Here is a 24,312-nt window from a genome sequence, read left to right as displayed (position 1 = left end):
AGCGAGGGGGGGGGGAGACTTGAGAGATCTGCGCCCCCCCCCCGAAATATGAGAAAATGACCGGAAAAAGGGAAAAAGATGGCCAAATCTATTGCCTAATATTCTATCACTTTGGTCCAGCCCCGCACCCTGAAATGAAAGTGGTCCCCCACGAACGAAATTTCTGGCAACGCCCCTACCAATGATTCTAAATTTACAATAGACGTGAAAAACTTTTTTCTCCGGAATTCACTGCTTTACAAAAGTAGAAAAGAGTCCACAGGTTGCGTAAGATAGTGGTATAATAAAATATTTAAATGCATGCATTATGTTTCTTGATCAACATTCAAGGGAGATAGTTGTGTTACAATCTACATTCAAATTTGGAAAATTTTCCGTTTGGAAGCATAATTAGTAGAAATGCTACCTTTTGATCAAAATTAGAGTTTGTTAAGTCAGAAAAACTGGAAATTTCTACGCTACCCGTTGCTTCTAAACAGTTTCACCTTGCCAAATATGGTACCCTTACTTCTCTCTCGAGACATAAAAAACACGATCATTCTACAGTAGAACTTCTCATAAAAGACACACTCCCGTTAGCGAACACTTCCACCAACGGACACTTTTTTGAATAAAGTTGATGGGACTCAATATATTTGACAAACATTTTGTGTCTTTTATCGTGAGATTCTTCTGTAAATACGACTTTAGAATGTGCTCCTGAAAAATGTGCCGTTTTGAAAAAAATCTCTTAACGCCAGTAGGCCAACCGCTTTGTTATGTTCTCTTTTGGACGAAAAATACCAAAGTGAATGAACAAGGTGGATATGTTCCCTTTCGGTAGAAACGACTAACTTCACACATTGTAATTTCTATCAAAAATATTCTAGTTTGAATAAACCCAACCTTGTTGGACCATTCGACAGAGTGAATTTCGAAGAAAAGTGAAAATGTTCTCTTTTGAAAATAAGTTCCTCAGATAATGTTGAAATAAGTAAAATTTCTCCCCAGAAAATTGTGTTCTTGTTCAGAGACGCAGAACACTTCTTTTAAACCTGAATCTATATTAAAGAGGGACAAGACTAAACGAATTCGCTTGAATAGATGAGTGCAGGGGTTAAAAATCAGTAAACAATTCGTTTAGGAATCCTTATTTTTATGTACAGATATTTGTAAGCTCGTGGATTTTCAAAAGACAAAAAACATATCAATAGGGATCTATGGCTTCTAAGAACTCTGCCAATGTCCCTGTGTACCGGACGTACTGTCCCTGTGAGTTGGCAACCAACAATGCTTGACAAAAGTCCCCCTTGCATTAATCCCTGTCTTGTTTTTGTTGCCACATTAGAAGCAGGAAACGCGAATCGATGTGCGAAAGCCAAAGTGCTAAGAAATGTGTAGTTGTATCCCAGGTCGTAGATTGCTTGGAAGACGAGATTCGTCTTGGAAGTGGGATGGAACCACCGCCTATTAACGCTTTAACCAAGTCTGACTATATGTTATGAAAATAAGGAGTAGCTGACAAGATTGGCTCAACATAATTTGTTTGTTGATATATTTTTCGAAATGGATTCGCCTTTATTCCGAGCCAGATATAATGATGCATAATTGGTCAAGTGCATCTGTAAAGGAGCCTGATGGCAACGTTAATAGGATTGATTCGCTAAACAAAAAGGGGTCAAATGCTTGAATTGACTTCACTCAGTCTTAGACGAGGTCAAATCGTTTTCTGACTGTTGATAGGTCGGCTGTGATCTCGGAGCTCAAATTTCATTCGTTGAAGTCGTTCTTTTCCCTGCTAATGAGCTCCATCAGCAACGACCACCCGCCGCTGATTTTTGTATTTTTCTTTTCTTGTGTATCATTTTTTTCCCCCTGCCTCATTGCTAATCTGTTTCGTGGATCCTTGTGTTGGTTGGTGTGTGTGTTAAACTGGAGGGAGAGGGTGGTTTAAACTTGAAGCAATTAGCATTTCTTTGATATTTTCTGAATATTTTTTTAATAATCACATGTACCTGCGTGGCTGGATGGTGGTGGAAAGAGGAGTTCGGGTTGGCTAGGGGAAAATTTATACTTCTCTTTACTGCCTTTTCTTCCAACCAGAACATTATCTCTCTCCGTACAGCTTGTCCACAGCTGTTATCAACGACTGGTGTGCGTTTTTTTTCCTCGTGAGATCAAAAAAAATCACTAGCACTTTTTTTTTCACCCGTAAATTCTCTGTTTCTGGCGAAAGATTCCCCCCCCCCCTCCTTCTGAAACGTAAACGGTCTTTTCAACTCTGACATTTTTAAAAGCCACTTACTTATCACTGGTGGCTACCGCTTAAAGAAATCTTATTCGGGCTTGTTCAAAAAGAAACAAAACACTATTTAATTCTTTCCTTTGATGATCCGTATCACGACTCTTGTTCTTCAATATGGTGTAGTTCTTCTTCATCGTGGATTTTTTCCGTTTCCTGTAATGTTTGGCTTACTTTGGAAGCACTTAAGCAGTTCTTTATTGCAGCGGTTCTCTCAACCTTTCTTTTGACCCCTTTATAGCATATGATTTCTATGGCGGATCCCAGTACACCTATTTTTATTTATATTTGCTGTTTCTTCTTCATTTTTCTCGAGCGGCTGGGGAGTGTACAGGGCGCCCCAAGGGCTCCGCGGAGTACCGGTTGAGAACCACTGCTTTATTTTATACTCTTTTTTTTTACAGTCCATCGCCAACTAGCAATTAAGAATGTGTTTAGGTGCATTCTGACGGCTATAACCTGAACCCCTTGACGGTGGCGAGACAGTTCACGGAGCCTAAATAATGACAACGAAATTCTCTAATGTAGGTAATTCTGTTGCAACTTCAAGGGTCATTTTGCAATCACAGAGTTTCGGAAAATCTCTCGTGTTACCTAAGTGTTCGTTAGTTGAAAACACGTACTAGGGTACGTACGTTTTCTGCTTTCCCAAACTAGTCTTAGAAATTGATGTTGATCGCGATACTGTATATTTCCTTTATCAACTCGGTAGTCAATTGTCATATACCGACACGCTTTTGAGGGCCCTGAGAGTTCCATTGTATATATACAGGGTGTGACAATGAAATAGAATTGCCAACTATGGAATAGCAAGATAATGCGAATAAAAAGACGTGTTCGCTGTCATCCGGAAGATGAAAATTTACCATCTAATACTTTGGTAAAGGTGTTTGGTCGAGACATGGGTCGTGGACCGGGAAACCGGTGAACAATTTATTCCTCAGAAATCCCAAACGTTCTGCAAGATGGCACGCTAACTAGAACTATAGCGGAGGGGGGAGCAGTCTATCCTAAACTCTCGAGCCGCGATCATACGCGCTCAAACACACCCGATCACGTTTATTGCCAGTTCACTGAATGACTTCGAATGTGTAATAGGAGTACACATTCGTGATGTCATTTTCAAGTAAGCCTGATTGTACATCCTGTGCCGTGGCGTGTATGTTACATGTGTGTGCACGCTAACCATTCATCAAAAAATGTAAATATCTCGATTTCTTTTTTGCATTGGTTTCGTGTTACCGTAAATAAATTTGTCACTTTGGTAGCGTTTTTGAATTCGTCCGTTTCATTGCCGCACCCTGTATTTGTCGACATAATAGCTTTTATTCAATTATCAGTTTATATTGCATTATCCATCTTCATCAAGCTCGAATTTCCCAATGTTTTTCTAATTCAGGAGTTATTAACCTTTTTCAGTCACAACCCAAAATCGACAATATGATCAACTTGGTGACCCCACGGTCTATTTTAATTTATAAACTCATATTCTGACTAACAAAGTATTTATTTTGCGAAATTAGTTAAACCGTTTGATGATATCTTAACAAGTGGGCCAACAAGGCCTCAGCCCAAGACCCCAAATTAACGAAAGATTCCACTAATTCTGAAAATTTTATTCCATAAATACTGAATTTTCATTAATCCTGGAAATATTTATTTCATGAATTCTGAATTTTCGTTAGTTCTCTGATTATATTTCTCTTATTAATTTTAGAATAAATAATAATAATTTTCATTAAATTCAGAATAATTTTTCATCAATTCTGAAATTGTGTTGTTCTCTTTCATCAATTTCAAATTAGTAATCGGTCCCCAAAAATGTATGCGTTCCAGCCCAGGGCGCTAAAGTGAGAAGCGTTAAGACGCCATTGGAACCAGTGGTGCAACAAATGGGTTTATAATCAATCGTATTTTAAATGTATTCGACCCATCTCAGGACCCAGCCCTGCGACGCAAGTGACCCAACCCATAGGTTAAGAATTCCTAGTTCTAATTGGATCATTTTCAATTTAACACTTGATATCTGATCCAAAAATAAAAGTTCTGGTTGCATATCTTGTTCCCGATGCATCTCGTATCTTTTAAGTAGAAGCAAACTCGCTGGATAATAGATACGCCACGACATACATATACATGTATAACGGTCGTGGACCAAAAAATGTATGAACTCTATTTTTGAAATTGAGAAACGTCAACGAGAAAGCTGGCTTGGCTCCTTTCCTTCGGAAGTCTTGTTCAGTATGCATTCACCGGCTGAATGAAAGGCAGAGCATGAATACATATATTTCTACATTTAATCACTACAGTCTTCTTGTTCCGCATTTCATAGCTACTTCGGCATCCTAGAATGTCTCTCTGAAGTCAAAAAAGTTTCTCGAGAAAAATCTCGATGAAAAGATCCTGCGGTATTATAACGAATCCCGGATTCAATACATCTCGGGAAGCATTTATGGGTCTGAGACTGAATCTAGGACATGTCTTCATTCAAATTTCTTCTTTTCAGTCAAAGACCTAGTATTATCAGCTATACAGTTCGACATATCCTCATTGCTCAATATCGGAAAATGCATCGCCATTTCTGGAATCATCGGAACGCGTGTCGCGGAGAATCATCCCGTTGATCTCAAGAACATTTCATGTGTTAATTTATCTCTCGGTGCCGATATATTTCAGGATCGATTTTCCGATACATCCGTTAGATTCTTATGGATAAGCTCTTTTTCAGCTATAAAGACTAAATAAAAAGAAGAAGAAAAAGATTGGTTTATATGATAAGATTTTTTTTTTCTTCTTCTGATAAATATACTTTTTTTCAACATCGTGACTGATTTTTTCCGGAAAGTAAAGGCTAGTAAAAGAGACTATTACAGGTTTCTTTAACACAAGCCATATAAAAGCGTGATGGGTCTGTATGGGGAAAAGAGGTAAAGCCACCGTGTGTGTGTTCTTGAGATCCGAAACATTGTAACGCTATGTGATTTACGGTTATGGTTAACCGAACACTGCCCATACGGGGCCGGAATGAACTGGAATCACGCTATACTCCGGGTACATTTTCTGGCTGCAAAGTAGTAATACTAGCGAAAGCGAAATCTATTGAAAAGTATATATACTTGTACATTGTGGCTATTGATTGGTTTTCCAGGAGCAGTCATAAAAACTCAAAATCGTGATAAGCCATTTCCGGTAGGAATATATACCGTCCGATTCGTTTTTCCTTTTGATGAAAAAAAAAAAGCGAAAATGTGTTTCTCGGTGTTATTTTGAGTGCTTTTCTTTTTTATGCGTAATGTGCATAATTATAGCAATTACAATATCTAAATGCATGAGATTTTTCGGCTGCACGCCAAGAGGAAGACATGCATGTGCTATTTCCAAGCTGATTCTCTATTATGTTCTTTTCTCGGGAATCATAAGTTGACAATATCTAGAGTAATTAATACGATATTATATGTATTCGAATTTGAAGACCGGTCAAAGCCCTTCTGTTCTGCAAGTGAAATTTGCTTCCTCCAATTTATAATCTCGTGATGTAATTGACGAAGATCCGTCTTCAAGTTTCTAGGCTGGCCGTCCTGTACCATAAGGAAGTGGAAAAAGTTTGTAGTCCAGACTCTTGCAGCATCCTATTCCTTTTCTTTTTTTGCGTAAATATAAGTTTTTCACATCATCTCATCATCCAAACTGGATACTAATTTTTTCACCAAAAATTATATGCTTAAAAGTTTATATCTCACGAAGTAATTAATATAAAACATATACTCGTACACAGTGGACTCCATAACAGGCACTCCACGTTAGCAGGCACCTGCTATTAACAGACTCGTTTGAAATCTGTGAAACAGGGCCTCAATGTATTTCGCTAATATAGGCCTAGTCGAACACTGATTTAACGCCACTTTTATTTCGCGGAGTTCTGCTGCTATAACCCCCGCTCTGTCCCTTGTGGGATATAAGCAGGCTACCTTGCGGCTGGGCCATGCTGGAAAAAAGAAAAAGATGTAATCCCTGTATGTGGAAGATGATCACAACCAACTTTCATCTACCCTGCTTAATTTCTGAGCTTGTAAGCGTTTAAAGTACCGTTGAATTTGTCTCAACGAGATCCATCTGTAAACACAAAAACAGCTAACAGTGGAACTTACTTTCAGCAGACTTACGCTGGAATAAACATATCGATTATATCTACCAAAAATGTTTCAATAAACTCTTCTTTCTTTGCCCCCAACCTTAAACACTATACTCTCGATGTTAGACTCTGTTACCAAACCTATATTTTTCCAGTTCTCTCCTATGCGTCTGAAATTTCGGACCCCCTATATTGCTAGCAATATCAAGAAGCTGGAATCAATACAAAAGAAATCCACCCGCTTTATCTTGTAATCTCCGCCGGGAATCGAATTCTGGTCTTCTTGCAATCCGGTCAAGCTTTCTAACCAATATACTACCCACACGCAACTACTTCTTTTCTTGTTATTTAACGCACACTGTAACGGGATTCGCTGAGGACAGACGTAGTAGCGTCTCGTAACTCAATGATAGGTTCCTGGGTGGCGATATTAGAGAGACTAGATGTAAAGCCAGGACTTGATTCCCGGCAGAGACAACAAAAGTTTCTTTGCAAAGTTCGTTTCAGGAGAATGACATCTAGAAAGTTTCTTTGTTTGATGTCTTGAGAGCTGAGAAAATAACATCTCTCAAAATAACGACACCTCGGCTATAACGTCAATAATTGAATGTTCGGGCTGATTCTCATAGAGAATAATGTTAATGAACCCGCTTATAGCGGTGATGAAATGGGACCACCTCGGATGTAACGACAAAATTTTCTTCGCTTCTGTTTCCGTTTCACTATGACGTTTTCCCAAGAAATCCCTAACCATAGAATTGATCTCGTTCGGCTGTGTCGTACTGTGTTTATACCTAACGTTAAATAAAAGATTTATTATGTGTTCGATGCTCCGACTTGCTCATTGACATGACCAGTGTACAAAAAAGATTCCTGTATTTTGTCCTTCTTGTGACTATTTCCTTATAAAAATGTCCCGTTTTTTCATTGAAGCTTACTTTTCAGAATCTTTGATAGAATCGGGGAAGAATGTAATTTGCATAATTTATAAATTGTGCCAGGTTGAATATGACTATAAATATTCATCTCACTTATTTGTCGTGTTCAATTTTTTCCGGTAAAATACATTCCAGCAAATTTGCTGTAGTACTGTATTTCTCGTTAAAGGTTATTTCTGAACAATATTTGGTGATTTCATCGACAATTAGCAACATGTTTGGTGAGAATCGGCGATGTTTTGTGTTAATTATCCCAATTTATCGTATTTTTCTTCGATCAAATATGGTAACCATAATCATAATGAAATGAAAACTTCATTCACAGTATTTGGTTTCATCTGATAATATTATTCATAAAAGAAAAATAATCTTAAAAACACCAATCTTGGTTGTAACGACACCTCGGTTATAACGACAAATTTTCGTGGAATCTTGTCGTTATAACCGAGTTTGAATGCATATTATAATTTACATGACTTATACGATATAATAAAGCTCCGCCATGGGCCTTTGGAGGATTAAATTACATAACTCTTATTGACCCAAGCATTCATTTTTTGGAATTTTCAAAATGTTTTTGCGCATTTTTGATCCTCAAAAAATGCATTATTAATAATGTCAGCAAATCTTTATTTTTTCAGATTTTCAATTCCTTATCTAATTTTTTTTTTGTGAAGAAATAATTCGCTTCGTTCAATTTTTTTCAACTATGATGATCCAGAGAGTATACGCTATTCCCCTTCACATACAATTTTTTCCAGAATTTTATTGCTACATTTTATGTAATAAATTACACTTTTCCTGGAAGCATTTTCTCCTGGAAGCCATCTTAAAAAACCCCCGAGAGTTGAACTTTAAGTGCTCTGATGGAAGCCTCAAAGTTCACATTCAACATACTTCTAACTCAAAACTTACATAATCCTTCTAGTCAGGGTTTAATTCCCCGAGGTCTAAAAGAAAAAAATCGACAGTGAGAAAAAGCAACTCACACATTTCCATAGCTGCCAAGTCTCCCGAATTTCAGCTTCATCTCTCGACCTCCCGAAATGTTCTTAAATCTCCCGAATTCTTACAAAAATCACGAAAAATCCCTAATTGTCCGTAAAAATTCCCTACTTCATTTAAAAAGAATCTCCGCTTCTGAAAACAATCCCTAAGGAATTTCTAGAGGGGCAAAAAGTCTTTTGCCTCATTCGCGTAGAATGTTTGTTCACATCGTTTCTGATTGAACACAATATATATTTTTTTACATCACCATTGAAGTTTTGGCCTCCAATTTCACTTATTTTTTGCGTAGGGATTTATTTCCAAGGGTTTAAATTCCATGTGTGTAAAATCCCTATTTTATTTGACTTCAAGTTTTGAGTAGGGATTTTATTCCCTACGTTTTAACTTCTATGAGTGGAAAATCCCTTTTATATTTATTAGGAAGTGGTTTTAGTATAAAATACGGATCCCCGCGAAAATCTCTCTAATTTTTCATTTTCAAAAGTTGGCAGCTATGCATTTCTCGCACTAGGGTCTGAAAGGGTTAAGCAATATTGTTTCCACATGAAACGTGATTCCTGGTCTATGGTCTCGGTATTCAATGTAAAAATTCCCATAAATAAAAGACTAGTTTCTAATAAAAGCACCGGCGATTCGATTGCTACTGATTGCGTGTTCTTACATCACTGGAGGTGGACAAAACTGGAATCGCCGAATTTTAGAAACCGAAAAGAAAGTTGCATTCATAGCACCAAAAAAGTCTCTTCGAAATGACCTTCCCGGGCGAGAAGTTAATGAGATTCTTTTTTTTCTGGGATTGAAACTCGTTCCGTTACGGAAACTGACGTCAATCGAAATGGGTGGAGGGGGAAAAATAAGATAGAAAAAACAATATTTTTCACTATATATCTAATTTTACTGAGAGAGAGGAATAAGTGTGTATGTTGTTCTTGTGTGTGTGAATATAATTTTCCGAATCATGGAAAAACGTGTCCTTTTCCACGTGAGAAGAGTGTTATTTCCATTCTTATATGGCGAGTGACGGAATTTTCTGGCTGATGTTATTTATAACTGCTTACGTTATTAAAAGATAATGAAACGGATCTCTTGGTTAGAAATACATTATTCATATTACACGTCACGAAACGGTTACCTGTGTGTCTAATGCCATAAAATTCAGTGGTGTTTTTTTTTAGGTAAAAGGGGGGGGGGGAGTCTTTGAACTCTTTCGTGTGATAATTATTATATCCGGTCTTTTTATGTGTACATTACATATTTCTTTTGTCAATTTTGCCCGTGGTCGGACTTGAGGAGCCCGTGCTCAAAGCAATCGTTAGTGCAGAGGTTCTCTCTCTCTAAGTGTTATGGGTCGCAGAGGCTTCTTATATGAGTCGTACAAATCGTGTACAAGCCGTGTGGATTGCACGTGGTTCCATTTGTTTCGCCACTGGTCTCGATCGTTACCTCCTAGATACAAGCTCTCTAGGAGGTAATGTTTTAACGGGTGCTCAACGATTCCGGTGCACTGGTCTGTAGCAAAAGTTAATGAAGATTGATAATTATCAAGAATCTTAGATTAGATCACGACATTAAATCGTCAATTATAATTGACGATTTAATGAAATTGACGATTAAATTTAATGAAAGGAAAATAATTGAAAAATAGTGAGAGGAATATTTGAAAATTAATGAAAAAAAACTATTCCAAGATTAATGAAAGAAATGCGTAATATCAGTGTTAATCAAAATAATGTGATGAAATGAAAATAATTGGAAAATAATGAGAGGAATAACTAATACAAATACAAATACAAATACAACGCCACAACAGGCAAAATGCCCAACGAGGTGGCTGATAAAAAGATGCCCATAAAAATATGGTTGTCATATGTTTCAAAAATACAGCAACCCAATTAAAAATGCAATTAACACAAATTACAAACAATATATACACATGATAAAATATTATACGATGCCCATAAAGATTACTTATGGTTGTCTTATTCTAAGAATGGATAGCTTCTCGATTTACCCCAACATGTTTATCGTATTTCTTTTTAAACGTGTCAATTGTGTTACAATTTACTACCTCCGGGGGTAAGCTATTCCATTTATTAACAACCCTATTGGAGAAAAATTCCCTGCGACACCATAACCTTGCATTGTCCCTCACCAATCGATACTGGTGTCCCCTTGTAAAAGCAGTCGATTGGCGGTGTACTAAAAGTTCATGGTCCATCCTATCCATCCCATTGAAAATTTTGAACACTTCGATCATATCTCCTCGACACCTGCGTTCATCCAATGTAAACATATTCAAAAAATGAAGTCTTTCTTCATAACTCAAGCCCTGTGTGCCAATAAGGACACGCGTAGCTCTTCTCTGCACCCCTGAATGATGCACCCCTGAAAAATGATGAAACAAATTATTCCAGAACTAAAAAAAATCAGGAATTTATGAAAGAAATAATTTCCAGAATTAATGCATGCTTTCAAATAAATCAGGGCCCCTGTTTGATACTAGGATCCTAGCTCAGGCCCATATTTTGCCAAAAAATAAATAAATATTTATTTATTTTGGAGACATGAGTACACACACACACAGTGTGCACGAAGCAATTTTAAACGAGTAGATTTAAATAATTTTTTTTAGGGTTTCTAATCTCCGAAGAAGTTATTCATCTTCTCATGCGCAATAGACTAATTTAGCCTCCGAAGTTCCTCGGCTCTTACATTGCGATTGAAAAAGTGATTCAGCTTTCCAGAAGAGACCTTCCGGAGACCAGATGACTTTCCTTTCCGAGTTCACTTCTGCTTAATATCCAGAAAATATATATTTCCTTAATTCAGCTTTCATGCAGTGCAGCGCCGGCACTAGAATAAGGCAGGGGGGGGGGCACTACCTCGGGGGAAAAACTGGAGAGGGCGGCAAATTTAAGGGTGGCAAAACACCGTTATAAAATACAATGGTGAGGGCGGCAAAATCATGTTTGTCCTTCCCCTCACAAAAATCCTAGTTGCGGCCCTGATTCAGTCTTCGAAGGAGTTATTCGCATTTGATATTGCCTTTTGAAAAGTAATTCAGCTTCCATAGTATCGCAAAAAATAATCATAAGCGAAATATGACCTTCAAGCCAAAAAAAGTTCAGCCATCCATGCTTTTATTTAACGCGTTTGCATTTTTGTGGCTCCCGGTAATTGACCTTGATTTCAAAAATCAGGCTTCGTATCCGCCAGGACTACAAGTTATTAACGTTTAGCAGAGTTGTTGCGATAGTAGAGGTCGTTCCTTTTATATACAGAAGACGACGAATGAATTCAGTTTGTATAACGTGCGTAGACTGCAGCTGGGATGATGAAAATCGTCCATTTCTTTCTACCGGGAGATCCGATGAGAGAAATTTAAGGCGTTTATCTGGGCGTTGAAATATCAAGAACGTACGGATTTAAAAACAACCTCGAGGATGGTGTGGAGAAACCTCCTCTTTCGCGTGCATGTATTCTCGCTATGGGGTGTCTGATAAAAGAAAAATAAATAAATATACAATACGGGAAAAAGCTTCTCTCTTCTTCTTGGATAAGGATTGGCAGCTGGCACACACGAGGGATCTGCGGATTCATACGAGTGAGAGAGAGGTTTTATCGAGGCCCTTCTTTCAATAGAAACATTATGGTTCCCCTCGTTTTTCAGGAACCTTCTTCTTTTCTTGTACCTGCAAAGCCGACTTCATTTCTTTTTTCCTTACTTTTCAATTTCTACCCAGATTTCCCCCCATCTACATTTAAAAAAAAAAAGTTTTCCTATACGGAGTGTTTGAGAAAGGATCCCCCTAACTTTGAAATGACGTAACTTGGGAACAGTGATAGATAAAAACATAAGCGGATACAGACTCCTCCAATGGGGGAGAGGGTCGAATGTCCACCTCCGCCTTCCCACCCATGCCAATAATACAACTTCTTCACTGAACATGCAAGATGATCACCAACACCCCCCCCCCCATCGCCCCTCTCCCTCCCCCCCCCCACCATATCCGCTTATGGATAAAAAAAAAAAGCTAAATAGTGGTACGTTTGATGAGCAGGCCTGAAGTTTTAAATACTGTACATCTGTTGACAAAATATATATCACAATTTCAACTAAAAGTTTTGTTTCTTGGTTGTCTTATTTCACGGATTCATTTTCTTTATGGCCATACAATCCTCAAACCTTGTACCAGCTTGAACGGTTCATCAGAGAAGCAATACGTATCCATTGCAATAGAGACATTACAGGAAAGTTTACTTAAAACTCCACTCATCACTTTTGTCATGACATTGTCAATTAAGATGACCATTTCGAATACATCGTAATGTGGTTTTACCCATGTATGCTGAGAACAAATCGGTAGCTTAGTGCACACATGTGGCAAGTGACATTTTGCTGATTTTTCAGAAAATCCCCAAAACAGAATGTGCCGAAATCGAAGGAATCTTAACAAAAGTGTAGAAAAATTATACACTTTTCACTGGGGCATGAGGGAGATCGATACTTCCCCCCCCCCCGGTTCAGTAAAAAAACTGTATTATTACTGGCATAAGTGGGAGGACGAAGGATACACCCATTCACCATCTCCGTTCACTATACACACCTTCAGTGATTCGCCTCCCCACCCCCGCTTACATCGTGCCTGTATCCACTTATGATCGAAAAGCATTAAAAAAGCACCGAAGTAATTATTTCAGGAATAACAGAACCTCTCTCTCAAACAAAGCCAATCTAAATTTTTTTAACCCTTTAAATGGTTTTATCAATTTCACTGATCGGCATTGTAACTCGGAACAGTAAAAATAACCAAACCTCGTAAAATTCCTCGTCTTTTCAGAAAGAAGACTTTTTTCCAGATTCTGTGCAAGTATAGTAAGGCTTTCTTCCCCCCCCCCCCCAATCCGGGGAATAATAATAAAAAACTAGGAAGAGATATACTCTATCCTTTTCTAATGTTTATACTGTACGCATATTTGACATGACATGAATGTCGCTCTCCACTTGTTAATACAAGATATACGGAAGACTGGATGTTGTGAAGATATCTTCACAACATCCAGTCTTCCGTATATCTTGTACACATATTCTTATACTACCGCAAATTGAAGGGGTTAGAGTTATATATTTCAAACATCGTCTCTTTTTTTCCTTCCGTTATCAAAACGTGAACAATAGCTGCTTTTTCCTACTTTGATCGAAAGGTTGCGGGGGCTGAAAAACATGTTTTCTTAGGAGCAAAAAGTTGCGAAGCTCTATGGGCTCGTCCTTGCCGAAGTAAGAAGGTTTCAAGGAAACCAGATACCTCGTAATTGCCGATGACAGGATTAAACAGCAACGAGCCGGTAGCGATTTATGCATATATTCAGAGGCGGATTTATGGTTTTGCCGCTAATGAGCTACTATTTAAACAAATTATACAAATTTGACACACTCATTCTTCCAACTAGCCGTCGTGAGTTTTAACCCACTCGCCTTTCTTCCTCCCCCCCCCCCCCGCAACCCTATAAATACGTCTGTCATAAAGCCTTTAAGTCGCTCTTTTGGTCACAACCATTCTCGCACACACTCTCTAGGTCACTCACTGACCGCGTCCGTCACTCTCTAGTACCCTTTTTTTTTAGTCATTTACATGCTTGCGCACGCTTTTGGTCGCTCACTGACCTGGTTCCCCTTTTGGTCATTCACATGCTTACACACGCTCTAGGTCATTCACGCGCGCTTGCAAACTCTCTAGCTCATTCGTTTGGCCACTCACTGACCTAGCCCCTCGCACTGTGGACAGAGGCGGACAAATGGTTTTACCACCTGTGGGCTTGCCACTCTCCTCCCATTGTACTGATTTTCTCGACCACTCATTCCTCAAATTTGCCGCTCCTCCGATTTCGCTGCCCGGGCAGCGAAAGGCACTATAGGCCTCCCCCGTAAATACGTCACTGCATATTTCACCCAAAATAGGTTGCGTCCCCTTGTCCACTTCTATTTGTGGCTATTCGGGGGTGACATTGTACTCTTCCTCCCGTATAAGTCTCACAAGGCCAGAGATCCATGGGCGGTGATACGGAGGGGAGACAATGGGAAACCGACTGTCTAATGTATATGTGTATACTATATATATGTGTGTGTGTGAATTGACATAATCATCTTCGTACCCCCACCCTACCCCACACCCAGCCTTTCAAGTCTATCTCTGCCCATGCGAAGTTGAGATCCAACAGTCGAGTGAATAAGCATTACATCGGTCTGTGTGAAATGAATCATTCAAAATTGAGGTTGATTCATTGCGTTATATTTATAGCCACAGTAATTCAGTCCTACCACCATAAAACCGAATGTTGATCGTTTCGTTCAGAACGAGTAACGAACGAAAACCCCATAGTGACGTCAATACTAAAGACATGGATAATGTTTCTGTAATGAATCTGATACGGGACAAGAAAAAAAAACACGAGACAATATATATTTTTCAATCTAGGAAAAGCCGACTTTTTCAGAAAAAATCCATCAATACTGTAATTGGTTTTTTTATTTCTTCTATTTATCACTTTTTTTTGGGTCCCCATAAAACGTATTGGCGATAACCTCCATCTGTTGGCTTGAACGTCCGTTTGAGAAGAAGAAATGAAATGAAAGCGAGATGAATCTTTCAAAACTATCGTATCGATTTTCGACTTGGATTTACTATTTTTCCTTCTCGAAAATTCGGACCATTTCTCGTTGTTTCCTACCGCATTTAGTGAGATTCAATTGGTCGATATAATTCGGTCTTCCGTAGAAATTATTTCTTAGTTTTCAGCTTCGAATTCTTGCCAAAATCCATTAGCGTCGGAATATGTACTGGTAAGATACAGTCAAACTGGGTTATCACGACCCTTCCGCTTCGTCAATAATGACTGGGAAGAACAATGTTAATGAACCTCGTTTTTAACGTAACCTCGGTCGTCAAACCCTGACATAACGACAGCTTTTTTTTTTAGCACTTTTGATTTCGCTTTTACGATGTTCATCCAAGAAAATCTTAGAATTTGAATTCTGTTAGAAATCACAAAACGTAACTCTGCAACATATTATAAAAATATAATTATTTATTTAAAATTGAACCCATTGTATAAAATCAAGATGTAATACAACATTACTACATATCATTCAAAAACAAACCTCCCATCACTCACGTTATTGGTCACTTGTAAGGGGAAACTCTTGAGCAACAAATCTAGCATTTTATTCCTAAACTTTATCCTCTTTTTCCGGATATTATCGAAAGTACGTCTCGACCTGAGCAAATGGATCAACTCTCATGAGAGAAAATGAACTGCCGAAGGGGAGGGGGGTATCATTCTCCTGTTTCCTACTTGAGGCCCTTAATCACAGTTTAGCCGGGGCAAATGAAATCGAAAGTAAAACTTTTTATTTCTTTTTTCTCTTCTCTTTTTCTTTGGATCCAGATATTGGGACCCCGTATTGAACGTGATCCAGTGCCCCAAAGTCCTTTTTCTGTCTTTCAAACCAAGCAAAACTCCGTTCTATCACCATGGGCAATTTACGCGCGTGGGTGTGTGTGCCTGACAGTCGTAAAGCGTACCTAGTGTTGCGCGTTTGTAGTGCTGCCATCTATTTTTTCAAACTATCCGTGAAGTGTAATGATTGAATATTTGTAACGTTGTACGTTCGTTGCTCTCTGTGCGCAGACTTTTTAACGGGAAGATCGGCGTGCATTCATGCCTCGAAGTTGGGAACGAACCACAGAAAACCAAATTCAGCCGACCACCACGGGACCGCACTGCGAAGTTTTTATATACCTTCATGCGAACACCCTCAACTTCCAAGCTCTGTTCATTTGTGCGTTATTCATACGTATTAAGCCTGTCGTTTACTGGAAGCTGCTGCTATTACTACTACGAGCGAAAACAAGTCACGTGTATGCGTAAAACTGGTATAGTAATTTTACGCATAGTTGTTTTTGTGGTAGCTTCCAGTGGACGATAGGGTCAGTTAGGATCAAATGACTATAATAGAGCATTTGATTCATGTACTGCATTTCATACCAACAAACCTCAACAAAGCCTACAAACTTCATCATCGGTTGCAACGACACAATATTCCGTTACCCCTTAAATGTCGTTAAAACTGCGTATGACTAGTTCGATTCTAGTTAACTTTTCTATCCAACTTTGCAGTAATCATGCCCCCCCCCCCCGATCCTGGAGCTGGGACCTTAGGCTCGCCCCCAGACCAGACTTTTCACGGGTCCCTCAAAAGAGAATTTATAGCTTGAAAAAACAAAAAATGATGAATTGTGTCCTGGACCCCAGGGCTGGAACCCTGTCAGCTCCACCCTTATGGGGGCCATGGCAGTAATGATAATAATAAAACGAATTTTTATTATACAGAGTGTTTCAAAAACAACAACATGATGGACCAAACTTTGACGGTAAAGCGTGCTGCTGGCCAGTCATTTAAATAATCTGCATTTGCGTGTACATTTACACGTGCCATTAAGTGAACTGGAATTGTTCCGTGTGTCGCTGAAATGATTTAGAAATGTGCTTGGGGTCACTTAAGTGATCTGGATATTCGCCGTTGTCAGCTTAAATGGTCTGGAAATGTGTCGCGAGTCGCTGAAGTAATCTGGGTGCCACGGGCCACTTAAGTGATTTGATCATCTTTCGTGGTGCACTTGAGTGGTTTCGTCATTTGTCACAGGCCACATCAAATGACTACGAGGGCTACATTTGGCCCGCGGGCAATGGGTTGAGCATGTATGTCTTGAGGTGTGCCTGGCAGGAAATAAAATGTAAAAGTGCCATAAAAGGCGCAGCGAACGTGCATTTCATGTTCGCGAAATGGGTGCTTGCTGAGCCCTGGGTCCATTTTACCTCCTCTTAAATGTTTTCTCATCTTTTTTGAAACGCCCTGTATATTGGAATGCTCTCACAATACATCTCTCATGGAATATCAAGCTGTACCCCCGTATGTTCACGGGCGTCGCCATATTGCAGTCAAGATTGTTTATTTTGGATACGTGGTGCTAATTTGTACCGAGGCGAAATCCCTCCTCAGAAATGGCGATTTTTATTTTTAATACTTATTCTATTTTTCCGAGGTTTTAATGTTTGTTCAGAGAGAAAGCTGCTCGTCATCATCATTCCTGCTTGTACATCAGACAGCTGCTACTTTTAGCTCCCATCTCCAGCTTTATACAGTTTTGCTGTTGTATATGGGTTTGGGCAGGTATTTCCTTGTCTCATTTCTCCCCTCAACCTCGATGGCAATCGTTTTTCGGGAGGAAGTACAAGCGAAAATATAATATATCAACCGGCAGCTCGTGTTTTTATATGAGAGGGTGTGAGGCACCATCCATGCAATACACAGAGAGAGAGGCCCCTCCTTTTTTAGTCACAGAGAGAAGTTGCATGAAATGCATGGATGTGGTGTCCCACTTTTTTTTGTGCCTTCCTTTTGAGTCATGGCTCGGGGATAAAAACTAGTTTTTTCCACTTCTTTGTGGACTGTAAAAGAGAAAAAAAAATTGAATTTAGAGAGTTAATAATTTTCAAGAGTCTGTCAGGTGAGCTGCGCAGTTGCACATCCGTCTGCATTCCATGCCTCGAGGCATCGCAACGAAAATTGAATTCACCCCTCCCTTTGTATAGCTATCACATCGCTATCTCATTTGCATAATCTTATTAGATATTCTTTATGTTTTGATAATTAGAAATTATCTCGCTCACTCATTTTCTGGTGTTTCGAATTGTTCTTGCTATGGCAGCTGTAATGTCTGAAACGAGGGGATGCACAATCTTTTCGGCAGGAGGAGGTGGCTCTTGTGCTACAGGGGGCACCGCTCTGGGAGGGGCGCCAAAGTCGAGTTGAAAATACAAAAAAAAGGCTTTTTTGACCAAAAAAATGTGGTGGAGTTCGCCAAAAATAGGTTCCGGACGGGTGGATATTTTATTTTTCGAGCCGCCCTGCTTTTTGGTCTGCGGGCCAGATATGCAATATGGCTACCACTTGCGAGCCACAAACTGTTGCACGTTGTATAAATTGATATTTCAGTAACTGTGCACGTCCAGGGGGTCTGTTCAGCCAAAATTTGGGTTCGTTTTCCGGATCCTTCACAAATTTCGGATCTGAAAAACTAGCCCTTCATAAAATACAAATATTGTGTAACTGTATCCAAAAGCTTATTTTCCTCCATAGTAGCGATAATTTTTTTCAACTACTTTTTTCTTTCTTAACAAACTTCAATCCTATGTCTGCATAACATGTATGCCAAGTTTCACTCGAATCGTTTCATTAGAACGGACAGGCACGACGAATGCCAATATACCGTCAATTTAATTATAACCACTCTGTATGTATAATTACGAATACGAAGCAGGTGCCGAAAGTATTTAATGCAGTTTTTCTCGTCATAAAGGACGGTATGGATGTTTTTTGAAACACACCAGGGGTTTTTATGGGCCTTTTTTTCTGAACTTCACGACGAGATCAAATCTCAAGAGACCGAAAGATGAAACTCGAATTTCCTCGACTGATGTAATCGAAATTACGAGAATTTATACTTAAAGGAAAAATCGAATGGAATTATTTCTCTTATGTCTCTATCTGTATAAATAATGGGGATCTTCAGTCATTAAAATAGTGGTAATTTCGTTCTTCGTAAATAAGGAAAAAAAGAAGAGTAACGGGTAAAAAAATGACTGTATTCTTATCCGAATACTCAAGGTTATTCTTCGGTGACAGTCGTGAGGAAAATCTTACTAATGGCAGCTTTCTCATTTTGGTAGAATTTTTTTCCCCATACTGTAAATTCATTATGAAGGTTTCGAGTACTTTTTCCTCATTGCTCTTTGTGATGTTTTATCGCAGCCTTTTCTTGATGTAGCCCGATTTGTTGACCTGGTACCCAGTTCTAAGACATTGTTGTCATTTATGAAAAATAGTAATTTATATTCGCGTATTTCATTGTCTTGACCAATCAATAAGTAGGTTTTTAACATCAAAGAAAATTGATATTGAAGATCCGGTGCATATTTTGACAATATGATTGCATTAATTGATAAGACAACCGTTGTTGTTGTTGCGTGCGTTCTTCACGCAAGTGAAACTTAGGGCGGGAAATTTGTCTAGAAACCAAGTTGTATCTTCAACATCTGGGCGGGACGACATCCATCATCGAAAGATAGATTGGATATGTGTAATCTGTGCTTCGAATGTCACTTGGTTTAAAAGGAAATTGCTGCCTTATTTATTCATTCTTGGGACTTGTACGGAAACGAAGTTTTATCCACTTTCTAGTTATTGACATCGTGTTCAAAAATTCATAACCTCGGTCTAAGTTCCCTTGTTTTCTTGTCGCTTTTGGATTCTTCCCCTCGCGTGCAATCGTTTCATCACCAATTCACTCCACACCCATTTCAGAGACATCAATTATTGCGATTTCGTTCTTAAATTTTAAATGCCTCAAGTATCGAGGAAAAAATTCAAGCTCGTGTGTTTTTTCAATTTCTGTTTTCTTCGTTTTCTCCCCCCCCCCCCATGCCATTCGTTCTGTGTGTGTGTGTGTGTATGTGTTTGTATATGCAGTACTTAAATCCCGAAATTGTTTTGATCAGTTCTGTACCAGGATCATTTTCTTCACGGAAAGACCAGGAATCCAAAGCAGAATGTTTTGCATCGTTCTGCAACAAGTCCTCAGATGACTGGAAATGCTCTGCTGCAAATACAGTTAGCCCCGCAGATACTCCACTTAAATGGATTAATTCCTCCGACACCAAAATTTCCCCAATAGAGACAATGTTAAAATTTCCCGCTTTTTCGAATATAGTGAAACCTCGCTACAACGTTACTCGATATAACAATAAATCCCACTACAACGATATTTGTCAAGTCTTGTTTGGAAATGTCTATATTCTAATATCAAACTGCTGCCTATCAATATAACGATAATTTTTCTTGGTCCGTAGAGTATCGTTACATCGAGGTTTCACTGTATTACGCTTCATACGTCAACTGTTAATACACAGCAACTACTATACACATAATGTTTTTATTGAATGAAACATTTGGAATTAATGGAAAATATATATGTTACACACTAAGTGGATGTAAATATATTTGGAAGTAGACACTGTCCTCCAAGTATTCAGGTTGCCTTCAATACGTACATTTAATTATTTGATATTGATTTTCTGTTGAGCCAATAGAGGGTGCTAACTTTCCTAATGAAAAGTGATAATCTTAGGTATTGTGATCATTTTGTAATTAAATATAATTTTCATTTAGTTTTTTTCTCTGATTTATTCGAGAAGATTTATTATTATTGATCCTTCATCAGTTTTCAAAAAATGGCAATTGAATTGTTTTTTTTTTTCTTTCGTGTGTCTCACAGAGAGGTTAGTGCGGCCTTTCTGCGGTCATCTTGTTGTCGTTTCTACTTAAACTTTTACAAGATACATCCTAGTACAGAAAGGTAACCTGGCAACCCCGCCCCACTAAAGTTGTTCTTCAAACCCCTTAAATGACATAGCGGAAATCGCTGAACCCCCTTTAAAATGTCATGCCTTTTTAACGAAGTAGGCTTTCTTCTGATTTTCAGAAAATGCAAAATAAGCTGTATTTTCACATCGAGAAAAATTAACTTTACTAAATATGTGGGATTGTCAATACTGAAATAAGAGACTTTTAAGGAGGCAAGCTATCTCGTCAATGCCACTTAGAGGGTTAAATGTATAGAAAAATTGGATTTACTTTATGTGAATTTTTCGATGATTCATCCGCAGTGGTACCCATGCTCTGGTCGTTGTTAAAGACATTTCAAAGAAGTCCCACCTGCCATGTACACGAAAATTATAAAGCTGCTGTTCAAATCAAATGATTATTCTTTATGCTGGATTAAAGCAGCACAGCTTTCTTCTTGACCCAAAGCCTACCAATTCTTATGCCAGCTCTTCTCACTTGCCTACTTTTAAGCCATGAAATGCAGCATCTGAAAAAAAAAGTTAAGGATTATTTTCGTTGGGGTAAAAAAACACATGCTGGTGATGGGGTTATGATACATACACATACACCTGTTTAGTCTGCAAAAAAACTACCTCCTGGTATCAAGCAGTGCCTTTCGTTTTGTTGTGGGAAGGTGGGGGGGGGGAGAGACCAGCTGCCCGCCTTGCACTGGTTGCAGCTGCCTGTTGAAAAATTTATGCCTCCGGGCGAGGACATTTATTCGGAATTCGGTTGCATCCGTCATCGGTCTGAGTGAGCCTGTCTGTATTTTGTATTTTGCTCTTTTGCCAGATGGCAAACGTTTCCGCGTACGTGTGAGATGCGACGTTGCACTCCTGGTATTCGTCATACATGGAATGATCAGGTGGAGCCTGGTAGCAAGCTATATAGTCGATTGCAATTTTTTCAATCCTTCTCCTGCTAGTTACCGTAAACAAAAGAGAAAGTATGAAAAATTGTATAAAAAAGAGAAAGGTTCAAAATAAAAATTTATTTATTTATCGTCTGTAAAACTAGAATTTATATTATCTTTTATTGGCATTTTCTGATGAGGCAGTGTTCCATAGAAGAAACATACATTGTTGGTGGGTACTGAGAGAGCCCTAAATTACAGATAAGAAAGAAATAAAACTGCTCCAAAAGAAATAGAAAATAAGAAAAAGGAATAAAACTGCCAATAGAAATCTCCAAAGAGTAGTTTCGGTTCCAAAAAAGAAAACAAAAAGTTCCTTTCCCAAAGAAATATATTTCTCAGGAATGGATGTCGATTTTAATGGGCCCAATGCAAGGTATACAGTCGAGTTGCTTATGTGTGAGAAAAAAAAACTCACCTTCCTTTAGGGCCCCCCGGAATTTTAGCATATCGAAAGGACATTTCTATCCGGTTTTCTACCTCAAGAGCCACATTTTGGGGGAGACGAGATGATTTCATTGACTTCTCTCCGTGCTTGTTCAGCTAAGGGAGGAGTAAATCCATGCCATATGAGGTGGTATAGATTCAAGTTTCCCCCGTCACAAAAGTCTTAGTTACGGACCTGCCCTCAGATGGTTTTCTGTGTGATCGCGTAGTGGAGTAAATTTTCGTTTGTCGGTCACGCGGAACGTTAAATGAGGATGTTTACAATTGAAAACAAAATTGAAAAAAAAATGGTAATGAATTCGTGTTCCTGGAATTCTACGCCAGATGAACCCCACCCCCTCTCTTTCGTTGACGTTCTATCTGTGACAGGGGCGTGGGAAGTGTTCCCACCCTATGGATGCCCATCTTGAGTTACATGGGAAATTAGGTGGGGGGAGAAATGAGGGGGAGGGAAATTAAGATTTCTGCATGAATTCTGTGGATGCTCGGACCCATTCCACAAATTACCGTGAGTGCTCGAGAACCCCTGGCTCCGACGCCACTGATCTGTGATTGTTCAAGCAAGTGCATGTCACCGATTCTTTTTATAGGATACTTTTCTAAATGTAAAGCCTCACCGTCCTTCAAGGAATGAAGGAAACCTTCTGGCCTGTAGTCTCTTCTCAGCTGAACAGGAAGTCATGGGTTAGCCATCTGCCGGATATAATAGTGTATTCCTTTTTCAGTTATTGCAAAGAGAGTTTCCCCCCCCCCTCCTTTTGACACGAAAAACCACTCTTAAGTGATGTGGTCTTCCTTTCACATTTTAATAAACACGCAGGAATGGAGTAATATTTCACTAAAAAACAGCTGCAAAAGTCCATGAATTGAAAAGTCCAAAAAAAAGGTCTGTGATCCTTGGGATTTTTTTTCATCTTTTACTTTAAAGCGAATTGAAATTGAAAAATTTATTGAAGTCATCAAAAATCATGAAGAAACGTTTTTCTCCGTTATAACTGCGTGAAATGCGTTTTTCAATACTATGAAAAAAAATTAATGTCCCCCCCCCCCTCCGAAATGTGAAAAAATGGCCGAAAAAAGGGAAAAACATGGCCAAATCTATTTTTCTAACACTTTGGTCTTTCCCCCCCCCCCGAACGAAATTTTTGGCTACGCCCCTGACTGCTAATGTAATGATTGATGGTTGGACGTCTACTCGTTGCGTACCTCCTGTACGAATTTTTGCGAAAGTTGTTGCTACTTTTTTCGCATTCTATGGTTTTCTTTCGCATTTTGCGAAAAAAGTGACCGTAGCTTAAACCCTGGACTCGAGCCCGGATATAACAGAAGTCGCACGAGAACGTGAAAAACATTCACATTATCCGATATTCGTTATAACCGAAGTGAAGCACTGCGGTGGTACTTCACACTCGGACTTAGTTGCTGAAAGACAATCTTCGATTTTATGGAACTTGATCCTATGAATAAAATTTCTTTCTTGCCGAAGAGTCTCCGTTATATCCGATATTCATAAAAACGGCAATTCTTTATAATCGATATTTTTAACGTTATTTAGGTATAAGTTCACTTGGACCAAAAAAATCGTTATAGCCGATATTTCGCAGTATTTGATTTCGTTATAAGCGGGCTCAACTGCATATTCACTTCAATATATTGGTACAGTATACAAACCAGGGATAGCATTCTCTACAACAATCTCATTCTTATCCAGGACAAAATCCCTTTATTTTTATTTGGGGGGGGGGGGGGCAGGGCAAGAGCATTGGGGGCCCCAGGGCCAACTTATTTTTCTTATCCAATAATGAGATGACTGAAAAAAAAGACATTAATTGAAAATTTGATGATACTTTTTTATACAATTATTATGAATGAACGAAAGTGGGGGAACTTTGTATTTAAGCTATGGTAATAATGCCATGATTAAGTGTTGTACCAAGCACACACAAAATTCTTATTTACTGTTGCTCTTGTACCTTGAATATAGATATTTTTTGTTGTAGTCCCTGCGTGTGTATGAACCATGTATACCTAAATAAATAAAAAGTTTTGATCATTTCTTTTTTTTCATTTAAAAGTGACACAAGCACG

At 38.7% G+C, this 24,312-nt stretch overlaps 1 protein-coding gene across 1 annotated transcript in view; it reads left to right on the top strand.

Annotated features, from left to right (window-relative positions):
- The window catches only part of Cals (calsyntenin 1), an 80,378-nt gene that overhangs the window by 37,011 nt on the left and 19,055 nt on the right, over positions 1-24,312 (top strand). The gene's annotated exons all lie outside the window — the stretch shown is intronic.

This window comes from Pholcus phalangioides, unplaced genomic scaffold (assembly GCF_987345545.1).
Source record: "Pholcus phalangioides strain wild (caught in Gottingen) unplaced genomic scaffold, Ppha-v1.0 ptg000014l_1, whole genome shotgun sequence".
NCBI lineage: Eukaryota > Metazoa > Arthropoda > Arachnida > Araneae > Pholcidae > Pholcus > Pholcus phalangioides.
This window is presented reverse-complemented; position numbering and strand designations above follow the sequence as displayed.